The sequence below is a fragment of the Cydia fagiglandana genome, chromosome 1, assembly GCF_963556715.1.
Source record: "Cydia fagiglandana chromosome 1, ilCydFagi1.1, whole genome shotgun sequence".
Taxonomy (NCBI): Eukaryota; Metazoa; Arthropoda; class Insecta; order Lepidoptera; family Tortricidae; genus Cydia; species Cydia fagiglandana.
Window position 1 is genome coordinate 21967921 of NC_085932.1, and position 18274 is coordinate 21986194.

The 18274-nt window shown below is 35.5% G+C and overlaps 2 long non-coding RNA genes across 2 annotated transcripts in view; one reads left to right on the forward strand and one right to left on the reverse strand.

The window, feature by feature from the left end:
• Positions 1–11487, reverse strand: part of LOC134667797 (uncharacterized) — a 55850-nt gene extending 44363 nt beyond the window's left edge. Inside the window, exon 1 of the long non-coding RNA XR_010098691.1 lies at positions 11284–11487. This is a non-coding gene — a long non-coding RNA (uncharacterized LOC134667797). The remainder of the gene's footprint in view (positions 1–11283) is intronic.
• Positions 1–18274, forward strand: part of LOC134667791 (uncharacterized) — a 537524-nt gene that overhangs the window by 41709 nt on the left and 477541 nt on the right. The window lies entirely within an intron of this gene.

Sequence of the window (18274 nt, forward strand, 5' to 3'; positions counted from 1 at the left end):
CAAATGATGTTGATGAATATTAAATAGTGATATATTTAGGTACCTACTGTATCATACTCTGGATATATACACTGTGTATTTGACAAATCATTAATCCCCTTTATCTAAAGGCCAAATTCCATCAAAAGCTATAAATGCGCGATGTTGGTGTACCACCTCATGCCCCCCGCCGCTCACGCATTTATTTGTCTCTCACCTCGCGACACTAAGTGAAATCGCCCTATAATTCCTTAGGCCATGGAAGAGTCACAACGCATAAGTACATTAATTTCTTAGGAATCCCGTTGCTAGTCGTAACATAAACATTGAACATTTCTTTGTTATAATAGATACATAAACTTATATCGTAAATAAGTTGCAAAATTTGCCGCATCATATATATAAAATTGAAAAACCAGAACGGGATAAAAAACGAGGAAAGAAGCGAGATGGCGCCTTACAAATTTCTAAAAAAGTTTTTGACACGTTTCTCAAATACGGCGCACGTATAATAAGAAAAAACTGTTCCAATCTATTATCTAAGTATGAGAATATAACTAGAGCATAAAAACTATTGCCTTCGATGCGTATTTAATTTACAATAAGCAAAAGAAATTTTCATAACATTCTTCATTTTACGACTATTGGCTATTTTCGGAAACTCTCGGTTGGTTTCGTTTCGAACTTCAAATAACCAAAATTATGTTTGTTATGTTGGTATGCAGTGATTTCGGCCTTTTTTAATCGAAGTAAAATAAAAAGTGCTGTCAATGTCAACCTTGGTATGCCCCCGTACGAGTGACGTCTGTCATATTGATGACATCTTAGTTGTATTAATATATTACTAATAATTTGCATTTCGTTGTTTTAAATTTCTTTTCGAGTTATATTATTCAGATTGACTTTTACGGCTTCGGCAACCATTGCCATTCGTCCGGGGAACGGGCTGCCGAGAAAGCCCAAAAAATATAAAGTTGATACGTTAAATATGAAGTCCATCAGTTCAAGGGATTACTTTAGAGGTATAATCAATTCGGGAACTGTTTTCTCGCGTAATACGATACGACTCGACCAGGTAAGATTTTTCTTCTTGCTGAAAGTCACCATCAGATATATCGGAGCGGAGGAGGTATTCACAAATATCTGAACCATGTAAATTATGTATAATGTAATTTAAGTGCATGTTCAGATATTTTTGAGCGACCTTGGTGGCTACGATATATATCTAATGGCGACTACACATTCTTAAAGCAAATGTACAGTCAGTATGAAATAGATAGTGACTGCTAAAGTAGCCAAATATATCGTAATATAACTTTGTTGCCATAGAAATAAGGATGTGTTCCAATATAGTGGCGTAATATTGAGAGACCACAGTGGGTCGGACACTGAGAGAATGGGAAAGGATCGTGCCGAGAGCTTACTTGGGGCAACGAAATGGGAGACAGCCGATGGACGTCCTAGGTACCGCTGAAACGACGTAGTTGCTCAAGACCTGCCCAACCTCCGCCATGCCGACTGGCGAGAGCTTTCGCAAGACCGAGAAATATGGCGTGATCAAGAGTCGGAGGCCAGGACTCACCGTAGCCGTAGTAAGTTATGTTAATATCCAGAAAGGGAAATGGGGACTGCGTTTCTATGAAAAGGCCATTTATGGGCGGTGGTCGTCCATATTATTCTTTAGGCTGAAATTAATATAATGAACTTTTTTGCAACTAGGCTTATAAAAATAAATAATAATTTTATGTTGAAACAAGTTGTTATAAATGTGACGTCCCACGGGTAAATGTACCTTATGGCGGTTGGCGCTTACGCTATTATTCGTTAAAATAATAGCATCGCTCCAATATTATTGCGGCGCTATGCGATGTAAGCGGCAGCCGCCATAAGATACCTTTTGCCGTGGAACGTCACAAATACCTACGTAGATAAGAAGATACAATCTTGCCTTTTATTTATCAAATCACATCATTTTTTGAGTGCGAACTTAGTAATCCAAGTAACGCTACAATTAAATAAGAAATCCCTATCACAGTTATAAACCCTGGCAGGGTTGCATATGTATCCAACCCTGCCAGGGTTTATAACTGTGATAGGGAATGGACTGTGTTATTATGTAATAATGTCGGTATTTAAATAAACATAAGACAAACTCTTTATTTCATTTACGCGAGCGGAGCTGCGGGCCCGTCTAGTCCTCTATAAAAACACAGTCGTAGGCAAAACTGAAACAGAGCCAAGAAATATTTGAAGCGAATCTCCTAATTTACTTTTAAATGTTGGCATTGTTGGCAATAATCAAAACGGCTGCTAATAGAGGCGACGCCGTTTATTCTTACACCCCCTTTAGGCTGCACTTGTGCAGGGGCTTGGGGTAACATAGAGTCGCAAATTTTATAGTATTAAACTTAAATAATTTTTCAGTATAGGGGTCATCCATTAATTACATCACACGTTTAGGGGGAGGGAGGGGGTCCAGAAAATGTGACATATTGTGACATGGGGGAGGGGGGAGACACAAACTTTGTGACGTCACTTCATCAGTAACCGAAAATTTATTTAAATTATTTTATTCGCTGTACATTTAAATAACAAGTTTTTAAAACGATAATCGTTTTTATTCGTTTAATTTTCTTTCTAAGCAGTTTTGGGTTATAAAATTACTAATATTTATATCGTCAAAAATATTTTGATAAAATATTAATAATACTTAGGTACTTACTTAATTTGATTTGGCGATTTCGTAGAAAAAATGTGACGTCACACTAGGGGGGAGGGGTTTGCCAAATGTGACCAAGTGTGACAAGGAGGGGGGGAGGGGTCAAAAAACCTAGAAATTCGTGTGACGTAATTAATGGATGACCCCATATTAATTTTAATATTAAATAAGTTAAATATTTAACTGTCGTCCTATTATATGCACATATAGACATAGACATATTTTTTAACATCAATATTATAGACACCAAAAACATTTTCATATAAAATGTTGCCAAGACGAGACTACATGGCTCGCACTGTCAAAAAGTTATCAGATCTCATGTAGAGCTAAAGCTTCTAACTCTACAAGTCCTAATTTCACAAACTCTACACCTTGGTCAAAATATGTGGTTTGGCAAATTCGGTACATACCGTCACATGGGTGAAAGCTGAAAAATGCATTCACTGCTCATTACTTTTCTGTTAAACAATAATAATAAATAGTTCAATCATTTCAAATCATTAGGGCTATTATAAGTTGGTCAAGATCGACTTGAAAGATTACGTATCACTATGATAGTTAAAAGTTAAATCGTTAATTACAAGTGAAGTTAATATGATTGTGTTAATAAAAGATCTCAATTAATTAGACTTTACTACTACACGTATGCTCATTATCATTGAAACCATTAATTTTTTATCCTTCCCGTAATTTCGGTGACAATGTAATATGGTCAATATGTGTGGTATGGTCGTGTGGCTGTGGTTAGGGCTGATAACACATTAAAGTGTTTATAGCGAGATCATATCTTTGCCACTAAACGCAAGTTATCATCATCGTCATCATCATCATCTCAGCCATAAGACGTCCACTGCTGAACATAGGCCTCCCCCTTGAACCTCCTTTCGTACCGGTTGGAAGCGACCCGCATCCAGCGCCCTCCGGCGACCTTAACAAGGTCGTCTGTCCATCTTGTGGGTGGACGTCCTACTCTGCGCTTGCTAGTCCGTGGTCTCCACTCAAGCACTTATCGACCCCATCGGCCATCTTCTCTGCGTGCAATGTGGCCCGCCCATTGCCACTTCAGCAACGCAAACGCAAGTAGCTAGTAGCAAATGTATAAACTAGCAATAAACACTGCCTAATACCGAATTAGGCAGTATTATAGATCGTAGAAGCGCTGGTGGCCTAGCGGTAAGAGCGTGCGACTTGCAATCCGGAGGTCGCGGGTTCAAACCCCGGCTCGTACCAATGAGTTTTTCGGAACTTATGTACGAAATATCATTTGATATTTACCAGTCGCTTTTCGGCGAAGGAAAACATCGTGAGGAAACCTGCATACATCTGCGAAGAAATTCAAAGGTGTATGTGAAGTCCCCAATCCGCATTGGGCTAGCGTGGGGACTATAGCCCAAGCCCTCTCGCGCTCGAGAGGAGGCCTGTGCCCAGCAGTGGGACGTATATAGGCTGAGATGATGATGATGATGAATACCGAATTGTGTAAACAAGCCACAAAGAAGAATCATCACCACTTTATGCGTAGGGGAGGTACATACATATACAAACCCTGAAATATTTTTGTATTAGATTTATTTTACTACTTTGTCCTCGTGATTGATTTATATAACCATGTCAGATTGCAGCTTTAAAGCGGAGCGGAGCGGAGCAAAGCGACGGACAGACAGACGGACATGGCGAAAATATGTGAGTTCCTAGTTGACTACGAAACCCTAAAAACGCAAGATCTAGAGTTACGTTGCGTTCGAAACATTCGAGCAGCTACCTAAGTTAATTCTCTTCAATTACTTAGTGGGTAGTAAAATGTCCCAGACCACCGTAAAAAAGCATTCAAAGCAAAACAGTCATTTAAAAAACATATCCTGAAATAACAAAGTTAACTGCTGTAGGTACCTAATTAGATACAATTACAAAATCATTGGGCAATAAATAATTTGAAAGATAAGTACTTCTTTTTTATTATCATTAGACATGATAATGATAACTGCTCGAGATGTTACTTCTTCTCAAGTATTCCTGCAATGTAGGTTTTTATATAGGTACGAGTTGCTTATAGAACTTATCGAATGATAAACCGATAACGCAGGTAATTTCCCAAATACCTAAGCAATTAATAATTGTATGTACATAGTGTACATATAACGCTCTTGCAACAGTTCTTAAAGAAGTAATTCATTTAAGTTTTTAATATTTCAGAGCTGATATTTAAATACTATGGAAAATTGTTGATGCTTATTACATTTCCTAACATCAAAATTAACCTTGTTTCAAGTGGCAAGCTCCTTTACTTTCTCTGTCGCTCCTGCCCTGTGCCCTTTCATTTGTGCCCAATTGCCTCGTCCTTTGGCACGTTTCTTTTATTTCCACCTTTTTATTTAGGTATCTTTCTTTCCCCTTTCAGAGAATGCGACAATTATTTGTAATTATGCAAGCAGTCTTTTGCAAATGATCGATTATTTTGAATTAAAAATGCGACTTTTTTGAAGGTTTTTTATTACAACAAAGTGGTGGACTAATTACCGCTTAGGTCGCTTTTCATTTAAGTTGATTAGCCAGTAGTTTCAATTAGTTGTTTTATAGAGTACCTACCTAGACTTGCGGTATCCACTGTCGCTTTACTTTGTGTTTTATATAAGGAGTTGACATTTACCAGTTGAGACAGTAAAGTTATTTAATTTGTCTTTCAGTTGTGAACAGGTGATGCGTTACGAATTTCAAACGATATCTTACTTCTTTACCGCTAAATACCATAAGTACTGTGCCCACCCACGAATGTTAAAGACTTCGAAACCCAGAGTATTTATACCGGTTTAGACTTACAACCAGTGGAGTATGATACTACTTATGAAGGCCGTATTTTCAGCTTAATAACCAACTCTGATTTAAACTTTCACGATTATTTAACATTATGAAACTACACAACGGGACTTAATCGCGTATTTAAGTTTTAAGATTTACCTCCGACGTTTCAAGGACGGCGATGTCCCCGTGGTCTCGGAGAAGACTGGCTTAAGTTGACATCAACATCTTCTAGCCGCGCGAGTTTTTCGAACTACCCGCACTTGGTCTTGTTTATCAGTTTGAACGTTTTGCGCACTAGGGATGTCACTCTGTCGACACACAACACTAACGATATTCGATTTATCGACTGTCGATATTCTTTTCTGCTTACATTTACTAATGACTGGATTCCATGTGGATGAGATCTTAAAACCCTCGTCCCGATTAAAAGTCAGTCTTCTCCGAGACCACGGGGACAACGCCGTCCTCGAAACGTCGGAGGTAAATCTTAAAACTTAAATACGCGATTAATAATAACCAACTGTTTTTCATATGGTTCAAGAATTCGAGCGAAGTGAAATGGAAATCAAAAATTCAGAAAAATAAACAACCTAAGAGCCACCTTTCACGTCCATGGACTTTCCACATTGAATTAAATTAAAACAGAAACCGCAATGTCAACAGCGAAACTACCCACAACCACATTAATCTCCATTTTTGCCAGGTACGTTAAGTAACGTAGTTATACTTGGCTTGGCGAGATTCCTTAGATCATTACATTACACACTACACAGGCTAAAATTACAGTTTTATGTCTTAGGGAAGAACGGCAGTGCATTTACCAAGGTCAAACTCCTACGCACGGTGAAATCTTACCTAACATACGCTTCAAAATTTAAACCCTGCATTTTAACAAATTTTAGCGCCGTGCGTTCGTAACTTGTAAAGTTACATACGGATATAAAATAAAATATTAAGCTTGATTAATCCTAATACAAACACGAATTACCTACCTCCTCAATTAAGTAAAAAAATAGTGTCGCAGTTTGATGAAGAACCATGCTACCTGTAGTTCACCGATGTTTCTACACTAATTTACCAAACACTATTGACCACTAATGTCGCTAGTTCCCACCATTCACGTGACAATCCACGCGACGAGACCAAATTAATTCTATGGACCAATTAAGTACCGTGCCCTTAATGTTATCTGCCTACAAAAGTTCAGGATTCAAAGACGTTTAGTGTCGACTTAGCACTACTGTTGCTTGGCTTAGGATTTATTACGATAGTTAATTAGACTTAGTTTGCTATTTGACATTTGTGCGCTTATTGAAAGCACAAGATGAGGCGACGTGCTTCTGTAAATATCCTATTAGTAGTTACAGGTACAGGTATTAATGGAATGGTTACTATAGTACTGTAGAGTGGACAAGTGGAAATTTAATATTGTCATATTTTTTTGCCAGACTCGACGATGAATGGTTTTTTATTTGCGATTAGGTTCCAATCAACCCGGATTACCTAGTTAATTATAAATACAAAAAATATTTAAGCAAAACGTCCCAATTTCCGTAAATAACTTTCCATAATTAAGGCTTAATGCTATCAATACCTTCAGCAAATTGGGTTTGAAAAAAACAAAATCAACACCGGGCCACCGTAGTCTACATGGATAAGCCCTCATTTGGCAACGGCATCGGGTCTTTAAGGTTGACGTTTTTCTTCTATAAAATAAAGCGTCTTTACCAGACTAATTGTGACGTATTTTACGATCGAAGCAGTGAAGGAGAATTAAAGCCAATTGAAGATAGTATAGTTTTTTAAGAACGGCCTCGATTTATGATGGTAGAGATTCTGAGACCGTATAAGGTGCATGTTTGCTGGCTTTTATTGAGCATTTTTGTGCGCAAAGTACTTGAAATAAAGGTTTCAGCGGAAATGATCGTAATTGTTGCCATGCATGTTTGAATATCGATGGAACTAAATTTATTTTTATCTTTATATCTTCTCGTAAACGACTAATTCCTTCCTTGGAAGTAATCCAGCCTAAAAAGCTTTCCTTTAAACGAATTAAGCGAAAAATTTGTAGAAACCTATCGAATTTCGCTCACAATCGAGTGAAACACCATAAAAGGATTGCCGTACGGGTCATTTGTGCCGCATTGGTATTTTTACAGACGTTCGTCATTAATTATGGATGATACATGTATATAAAGAGAAAACAGAAGGCAGACTAAATTCGTTTCAATCGACACCAAACGCTAATGAAGCGGTCCCAAATGCAACAGGCCATACTGAAGATCAAAATAAGAACAATTTTTGAAATTCAAATGGATATTTTTGTTGTTTTCATAATATTTCAACTACAAAGTGCTCTTCAAATTTGATTCTTATTGTACTAAGAGAGTGTTGAATTTTCCTTCCGTTATGTTGAATTGATTAATCGTCAATTCTGATTTGACAGTGGAACTTTTTGGCAGCAAGTAAAAACTGAACTATCGTACTATACGTCCGGTTTTCAGAAATTGAGGGTTTATAAGAGGACGGCATAATGAAATGGCATGTGTAAATAAATGCAGCATGTTGGACAGCGGCGGCCACTTTAGCATTTTCAATCCATCGTGTATGCATATCATACCTTCAGAATGTTTTTTACATGCAAATTAATGACCATTTTTATCATCGCTCACTAAACAAAAACAAACGCTACACATTTAATTTGATAAATCTAACGCATTGCATTTAGACGTATACACCTACTTTTATGACTTCACCTACATATTACCTATTGTCAGACCTTGGTGCTTTCAATACCTAAATTATTTCCCATTAAATATAGGTACCTCTCGCGTCGAGTGAGAGTTCCGTCTTCTAGTCTCGTTTGATTAGGCTTAATTAAAAAAATACGTAAACGAAGAAATATGTAATACCGTATTTTATTACTCAATTGTGACATTTAATAAACCCTCCAAAAAATTCTACATGACATGCAGCTACTCCATTTAAAAAGGAACTTCATTTGACGCGGAAATTATATTGCATTTGTTATTCTTAAACGAAATTAAATACAGTTAGCTACAGAGAACTAACCACCTCTAGAAAACAAAAAGAAATACAAAAACAAAGAAAAGACAAAAGTGAATGGGCAATATATATTATGTAGGTGATTGTGATCTGAACATACTGGTGTACTATATAATAACATATCTATGACCATTATTTTTCCCTGTATGAAGACAAAGTTTCTAAAGGCCTTCATAGAAATAAAACTTCAATATATCCACAAATCAATTCTCCAAACCCATTCGGTCATTCGAATGACTGTCATAAGAGCCGCTGTCCCCGCCATTATAAACTTGCGTCGTAATAAGCGTATGCGCAGCGCAAATTACACCAAAATGGCCGCAACCTTGTCATTTCGCTGGTCATCGGGCAATGATTACTATACACGATCCATTCATTCGTGTCGTTCGGGTTTTAGGTCCTTTGATGATAGCAACGGGATATACCTACATAAAGACTGTCGCTTAAAATGAATGATCAGAGCCTAAACAACTTAAAATCTAATGACTAAGAGAAAGATGTCTAGAAATGTATGAGTTTTAGTCACCTATCTCAATCTCACGTTGAGGAAACAGCATGCGTATTATGGATCGCTTTATCCACGTGATAAAATAACTGTCACTTTTAACTCCGCGGACACTGTTTTATCACGCTATCATGTAGACAAAAACGACCATCATATCCGTACTGGTCTATGGTCAGATGGCAGTCTCTTTCAAAACAAATTAACAAAAAAAAAACCGACGGCGAAAGTTAAATATCAATAAAGTTGTTGTAGACCATAAATGATAGTTCTAAATTAAAAACTACCAATGAAAACTAAAGATGAACACCAGCAACACTACACAAATTAATTTTATCTAAAATCTCTCTACATTCAGTACCGATAACAAGTGTCACCTTTGACGAATGAACAGCAAGTACTGTTAAAGTACCTATAGTATGTTTCTTTGGGGTTATAAATGGCATGTATGATGAATGAACTTTTCCGCCCTGTATTAATGTCACGTATTTATATATAGTATCGTATGACTTATCGTTTTATAATTGTTGTAAATAAGCCGTTGCTCTCTATGGCAGGTGATTGTTTGATGTGCAGTAAATTGTCAAAGGTATACTTAGCTAAGTAGCTAATTATATTACCTACTTATTAAATTGATAACTGGGTGGTTAGTTTCTTTTCTATGTAATTTTTCATTGTTGTTCAAAATACTTTTTAATATTGGGGATAGAGCTAATCGACCATGGACATCACCATTATATACTATAGCAGTTTTAATAAAGATTTCGATATTCCATGATGTGATAATAACAACCTTCTGTGTTAGATAAGATGATAAACATTTGAATACACTAAAATACCATATACACACACTTAGATTTCTTTGGAGTATAATTTTACATGATTAGTTGATAACCAAAATTGACCAAGAGTATCGGACTGATAATCCAAAAGTTTCTTATCATACAAGTTTTACTAGGGTTTTTTCATGAAGCCAACTCACGCTTGACCGGCTTAATAATTTGTCTGTACCTAGTATGTTTTTATTAGAACGTCACGCTTAAAAACCACATGAAATTGTTTGAGTAATACAGAGATATAGCAAAACAATAAAAAGGGCATTTATGCATATATGTATAGGAGTCACTTTGCTATTTCTGAAAGTACACTCACACAAGTACACACACTTTTAGATCAAAGTATGTATCATTCTATATATCTTAAAAAGGCACAGGTATGCGCTTTAGTACAGTCCACTCAAATCAAATTAGATAATCATTTCACTATCCCGACGATTTCCTTAAACCGGCAGGTTATGCGACAAGTTATGTCGACGACAAAACCGACCGGCGTGCCAGCCGCCATATTTAAGCTTACCACTTTTTGTCGCTACCGGCTTTTTCGATTACCGCTTTTTCCCAACCCTAGCCAGCGCTCGCCGTGATTGGTAGTGTTGCTATTATAAATGGTTTTTAATTAACGTTGATGGTGTAGTGGGGATGTCAGACATACCTATAGGTACATAAAGTATCTACTTAATGAGGCGTAATGTTTAAGTTTGCTTTATCACATACATATATGTACTAAAGTTCTGTTCTTTAGATACTGCCGTATTCGAACTTCAAGATATTCACAAGAGACGATACGTACTAGATCCATTCTAGATACAATATGAACTAGTTCTCATTTGCAGGGCAATTCGGGCAACCAATGCCACTTTTACGTTAGATAGAGTAAGATATCTATTAGATGTGAATTGGATCTCTAAGTCATATCCTGTGGAAATCGTCCAAGAGTATCTACAGAATCGCGCAAATGTCAAATTTGACAGGTTAGATCTTAAACATATCGTTATGGTGATGTCTAAAAGATATCTAATAGATATCTATTTTTCAAATATTGTATTAGTCCTCAACATCGATGTCGAGCAATTAAGGCTTTTTCCGCTCATGAGCTCTTATGTGGCTGGCCAGGCCAAACTTGCTCTTAAAGACTCTTTCACACTCACGGCAGTACCTAAGAGTTGACCGGCCGTACTGTACGTATACATGTAGGAGGGCTTAGATCTTTCCTTGCACAATTGTCGTTTTACATCTAACGTCGTGAGGCGGTTTTCCCCAAATGACTTCAAGGACAGGAACATTACTTTCTGCCTGATCTTACGATCGGCCGCCGACATATTCATACAATATACATATATAGTGACTCCAAGTTCTCACAAACAATACAAACTCACCGGTAGTAGGGGAAGGGCTGCGGCACGTGCAGGTCCATCGGCATGGGCGCGCCGTACTCGTGCTGCACCATGCCGTGCATGCCGTGGCCCAGCATGGCGGCCCACGGGGACGCGAACCCGCCTGGGTGCTCCATGCCTTACGCATCCATCGACAATTGCATCATTTGAAAGTCACTCGAACACTTCCATTGTACTATACCGTCTAACACTCAAACACTAGTCAGTGAATCACACAAAATAAACTTAAAATTTTATGAAAATGTTCTATACACTGGCAAGCACTGGATTCGAAGTTTCAATAGTATGAAAATTGTTATAACACTGTCAATGTAGGTACTTATTTTACATATTCACACGAGACGACGTTCAATTCGAAGATTTCTATTTTCTTTTGTGTTATACTCTTATTCTATTTGAACTGCGAACTGTTATTTAAATAACTGTTATGGTTATTTTATTATATAACTTACGAGTAGTGTGGTTTACCTACCTATATAAATCATTAACTCAATATTGAGGTATTTTTTCATGCCTGGCAATAAAAACTTTAAAAATAGAGTCTGTGTGGAAAGAGAAGAATCGTCAAATGTAGTGAGCCCATACATTCAACGACCCTAATTCTTTCCACACAGACCCTAATTGTTTTCCCAGTTACTAATTAGCAATGATCGTACATTTTCCAGCATTTTTGGTGCAGCGGAGTGGTGTTAACAGAATTGTGTATAGTTTATTCAACAATTTATTATTGTTTAATCTTGCATACCTACTGATTAAAGTGATATATCATTTGGGAGTTCAATTTCAATACATATTTGATAGGTTGTTAGTTGCAAGGTTAGGCTACCATACATGTGTAAGTACCTACTCATATTTATTTCGTAACAATGCAATCCGTCCGTTTTATCTCGACTCCGCTCTCGGAACAGCCGAGTCAACAGCGGCCCGCTATCACAATCAAACCTGCCGATTAGCAAACATCTTAGGACAGCTCGCACCAATACCCAGAATCCAATCACCACACAATACTATTAAAATACGCGATTAAATAAACACGACGCTAATTAAAAATCAACATAAGGTGATAGAGCGATGTTTTTCTTTCTCGTATTCAGCAAAGTTATTTAAATGATTTGTACATACGGCAAATATAACATTTTAATGACGAATTTAGAAATTTCTCATTTCATCACGCACGACTCGACTGAGAATACTTCACTTTCTATACTTCTGAGGCTTATTTTCTATACTTTTGAATTCTGACCTCTGCTATACATAAATAGAAGTACATAATATTATTTTCACCACACCAGCTCGGAAAGAATTACTTTGCACTTCAAACACGAATAGCAAAGTTGCATTTTATCCACATGTGAGGCAAAGTAATCAAATGCAAATTTTGAGTTGTTTTCTTATGTTTGCTGGTAGAATTGACTTTTAAATGATGATTTTGGATGATAAATATTTAATAACATTAATTTGGATTTGATTTTGTTTGATATTTTACATTTAATATTTGCTTCGGGTTGGTGTGGTGAAAAATTTTGTGTTTCACTCGGGGGCAAATTTTGTTTAACCCTCGTGCTTTGAAACCCTCGCAATGCTCAAGATTCCATTTTTCGAATCACTCGCTACGCTCGTGGTTCAATTTTGGAATCTTTCGCTTGCTCGGGTATCAATATTAGCACGAGCGGTTAAACAACAACTTTGCCCCCTTGTAAAACAAATAACTATTATGATCATGTTTGATTATTATGCGTACAATTCGTATTATTAATTTTACTTGGATTATCGCCGTTGGTTTATGTTTATATTTCTTGTTTTATGCAGGAGAATGGTCGTGAATGACAGGCAGTAGGTAGGTACACTAGGTACTTAAAAACATTTTTTCAACCACAATATGTGTAGGTTATTCGTTCAGTCTCTACCATTAATTGAAGTCGAATTTCAAAAAGTCTAAACACCTTATAAGGATTTCCAACGTCTACTGGAGCAATTTTCTTGCCATTTGCAACTTTTAAATTAAGTAAATTGCTCATTTTAAATTGGGTATTTTTATTTTTACTTAAGTAATTCATTTTTGTATCTGTTTTTATGATTCGTACGTGCTTCGTTATCTACTTATAGCCCATAAAATTATTCTACTTACGTAAACCAGCGATTCATGAATCCTACAAGTACATATTTCAGTATAGTAGGTTTTATTACTACATTAATTATCTATAAAACATGTCATCCTTAATATTTATTAGAAATGATTATATGGCCAGGCCTAGGTACAGCAATACTGTTATAACCAGTATTACCTAAAAAAAATTATATGAAATGAAAACTTTGGTCCCCAAATGGAGAGAAACTGAAATGAAACTTTAGTATCGTGTCCTACATTTATTTACATCTAAATGTAATTCCAAATTCGTAATTGAAGTTGTATCAGTAATTCAATTAATTTGTAATTAGTAGGTAGGGACGCTAAACTACCGCAAAAGTACCTATTGAAAACGCTTGATGTTAAATATTTTTTATATCACACTTCGTTAATATTTTATAGCAAGTTGTAAACTTAGAAAGCGATAACATTATGAAAGTCGCTATATATTTATGTTAATAGATATTAAATAATCCAGCAAATTAAATTTCCTATTAAGTAGGTAGTAATAAGTAAATGCACTGAACAGATTATATTTATATAATTTTATTTTTATAAATTGTTCTAGAGTTGTTAAATACTCATTAGCGTTACTAATACCTGCGACTTATCTGGGTCCTACCAATACGTTAACCAAAATAATAATTTCTGGCGTTAAATATTTAACTTACTATGAGCTCTTATTATTAAAATTTCAGTAAGTAATTGATAGAGATTTTTATATGTACTATAGTTCTTTTTTTTAGCATTAGAAAAAGACGTGTCTTTAAATTGAAAACTTTTTTTAAATATCAGTAAATATTACTTAGGAAACCAAAAGAATGTAAATAATCATATACAGGGTGCTTCCTGTAACAGGAGCAATAAATTAACCTAAAGGCTGTACTCCTCAAACTGACCAACATTTTTCAGCAACTTTTAAAAATTATGAATCCTTTAGACTTCCTCTTTTTCATACAAAATAAATATTGCCTTCAATGTACGCTGATATCAGTGTGTTTGGCGTTACTTGTCACGCTTACAACATAACAAAATTTGCAATACATTGCGTCTTAGGATAAACTTTAAAGTGTAATAAAAAACAAACCATGAGTTATTTTCAAAAGTTGCTGAACAAATGTTGGTCAGTTTGAGGAGTACAGCCTACAGTTTAATTTATTGCTCCTGTTACAGAAAACACACTGTATGATTCATAATAATTACATATTTCCCGTGACTTATTTTTCAAAGGTGTTTTTCAATAAAAAAGACACGTCAAGATTGTACACCTTTTAAAAACAGATAAAAAACGAAATAAAGCAGCTCCTGGCCCGCATGTAAGGTCTAAAAGTCCTGTAGAAGAAAATACAATGCTATACAACACATTAATTAGTTGTTTTATGTGTTTATAGATTTTTTAGTTATATGTTAAACTAATGCAAATAATCGTCATTTTAATGTATTTTCGAGAAAAAATTAATCTTAGTTAAATAAATCCATAACATATTAATAAATAATGCTTTAATTAAGTCTGAATTCATCCTCAATGAATTGATTCTATTGTGATACGAAAGTTATCCATATAAGTGTATGGTATGGTTTGGTATTGTATTTAATTCATACACTTATAACTCTTATAAGTTTATAGCGTACACTTGCACACTTACATGCAAGTAAGATATCTAAAAAAAAACTAAATATTTTTGTTAGACCTATTTTTTCAATTCACCCAAATACCAGATCTTGAGACAGGCTGGTCAATTTCTTCAACAAAAAACGTCACTTTTGACACTGATCTTTATCAATACCTATCATATCAGTATCATAGTGGAAAGAGATCTAATAACTATATATTATTCCGGGTGTGGCCTGTAATATGAGCAATAAATTAAACTGTAGGCTGTACTCCTCATACTGACTAACATTTGTTCAGCGACTTTTAAAAATAACTTGTGGTTTGATTTTTAATACACTTTAAAGTTTATTCTAAGACGCAATGTATTGCGAATTTTGTTTGGTTTAAGGCGTGACAAGCAACGTCAATCACAATGATATGGCGTGGCGATGGCGTCCATTGAAGATAATATTTATTTTGTATGAAAAATAGGGAGTCTAAATAGTACTTCATAATTTTTAAAAGTTGTAGAACAAAAGTGTCACCGTTTGAGGTATACAATCTATGTTTTAATTATTTGCTCATGTTACAGGCCACACCCGGTATAAAACTCGAATTGACTTTTGATGTCCGATGTACAGCAATATACCGGGTGTGGCCTGTAATACTCTGGAGTCTAAATACTTCATAATTTTTAAAAGTTGTTGAACAAAAGTGTCACCGTTTGACGAGTCCAACCTATGTTTAAATTATTTGCTCGTGTTACATGCTACACCCGGTAGATTATTTTCCAAGCTTAAGTTTTGAAATAAGCCCTAATACTAAAAAGCTTTCTGGACTTTAATAATAGTCTCAATTATTTTTAATTTGAAGAGTGCGTTGAATGTTTGGTGTCAAATCACTCCTTAAAACATATTAAATTATATTTTCTATAAAATTTTAAAATATTAACTGATGTGATATACAAGGGCCCGTCATTCTTGTTTTTTTTAAGTGTTAGATATCACATACCGACAGCAATATCAAAATTAAATATGTACATACCAAGTAAATCTCAAGAATATCATTTCAAGACTCTTACTCAATTATAACTCTACTTTTAAAGGTTCCGTACCCAAAGGGTAAAAACGGGACCCTGTTACTAAGACTCCGCTGTCCGTCTGTCCATCTGTCCGTCTGTCCGTCTGTCCATCCGTCTGTCCATCCGTCCGTCCATCCGTCCGTCCGTCTGTCTGTCACCAGGTTGTAACTCATAAACCGTCATAGCTAAACAGTTTGAATTTTCACAGATGATATATTGCTGTTGCCGGTATAACAACAAATATTAAAAATAAAATAAAATAAATATTTAGGTGGAGCTCGATAACATCGAACTTGATTTTTTTTTGCCGTTTTTGCGAAATGGTACGAAACCCCACGTGCGCGAGTCCAACTCGCACTTGGCCGTTTTTTTTTAAACTACTGACATATTTAGATTGTTAATAGGTATAAGAAGTGCAATTTTATCCGTATAGGTAGGTACTTAATGTACGTCCCGCGACTTCAGTTTTCCCCTTTAATAATAAAACTTTATCTCTAATGATTCTTAAGCAACTGATCCAAGTCAAACATATGTTGTTACTTAACAAACACCAAACTAGTCCCTTGGTACGCAATGAATACTCTGCTGAGCAAATACAATACCAGAAATACAGAAAATTCGTCTCTAATAGCCGTCACTGCGCGCGCACGTCAATATTGTCGTAGAGGCGTGTGTGTATGTTTTTATAATAATTAAATATATTTTAATAGTGTTTAGCTAGGAGTTTTGAGTGATTATCAATTTATAAGTAATTTTATTTTTACATAGGTAATCGTTTCATCAATTTGAAAGTTGTTGTATTTTTTATTTCAAATTACTCGAGCGAAATCAAAATTTTATAGATTTACAATAAACAATTATTCATATTTTTCAGTGACATCATGTATTTAGCATAACTACAGTAAAATTTTGAACATGACAAATAAGTTTTTATTTAATACCTACCTAGAAATAATTATGTTAGTACTTAAATAGATACCTACGGCCTATACTACCGTTTTTATATATCCTTACCAATAAGTACAAAAGTTTTTTTTTAGTTTGGGAGTAGTACTTCTGCATATTGTCGCGTTAAGTTGGTACTTGTATACCTATATGTACATAGCACGTTAGAAGATGCACTGAAACACTTCCATCTTATTGCACACTGAAAAATAGTATGAAAAATCTATCTATAGGTCACTTGTAGTAACTAGTGTAACTACCCCCTTCTTAACTTAAAAAAGTTTCAGGAAAAGCATGAAAAAGTACCTCAATCCATCCTAAAAACAGTGTTACTAACCACACAAAACACAAAAAAAAACTTTCACTTTTCCAAAAACACTAGCAGGCATCGCGCGCGGTCCGACTCGCGAGCATGCATTTTAGACGTGTGCCGGTCGCTCCGACCCAGCGGTCATTGAGAGCGCTCAAAACTACGGTATGTGCGGAACCGGCCGGCGAGCATACGAAACAACTATACTCCTTCCAGCTCGAAAAGACCTAACTCCTATTATTCTAAAACAGATTCCAGCTTTTATGGAACTACCTAAATGTGGCGTCCTGTCGAATTTGGCGTCACGTCGGCGTAATTGGGTTACGTTACGTGACGGAGGAGCGCGTCACGCGCGGGGCGTGCCCTAATTACTTTCGCTATGCGGAATTCTGGGGAATTCAAAAAGGATTAGCGATTCTTTAAATTATTTCACTTTATTATTTGTTGTTTTAAAATTGTTCTCATAGCAAAATCATTAGTGCTGTACATACAATTTTAGACAGGTATTTACGCTAATAAGCTAAAAAGAGTTCAAATATAATATGTAGCCTCAATGTTTTTGGTAAACAAACCATCCAAAATATTTAGTCATAAGCACTAGGTATATGAAATAATTAATATTAGCGTTAATTATATTGCGTTCATAATATTGAAATACCTACTTCGAGTCGATTTATATCAGCATTGATGTTTATCAACGAATGACACAGGTAATGAGCTTGTGAATATAACTCGGTATCGGTAATTACATATTCATTTACATTTTAAATTTACCTCACTGCCACAATAGTTAATATGTCCTTGGGAAATGAGATAGTAAATAAAAGAGTCAAGTTTATTTACCAAATGGATAACTTACCAAATAAAAATACCACCAATGCCAACACACGACATGCCGCCATAAGTTTTTTATAA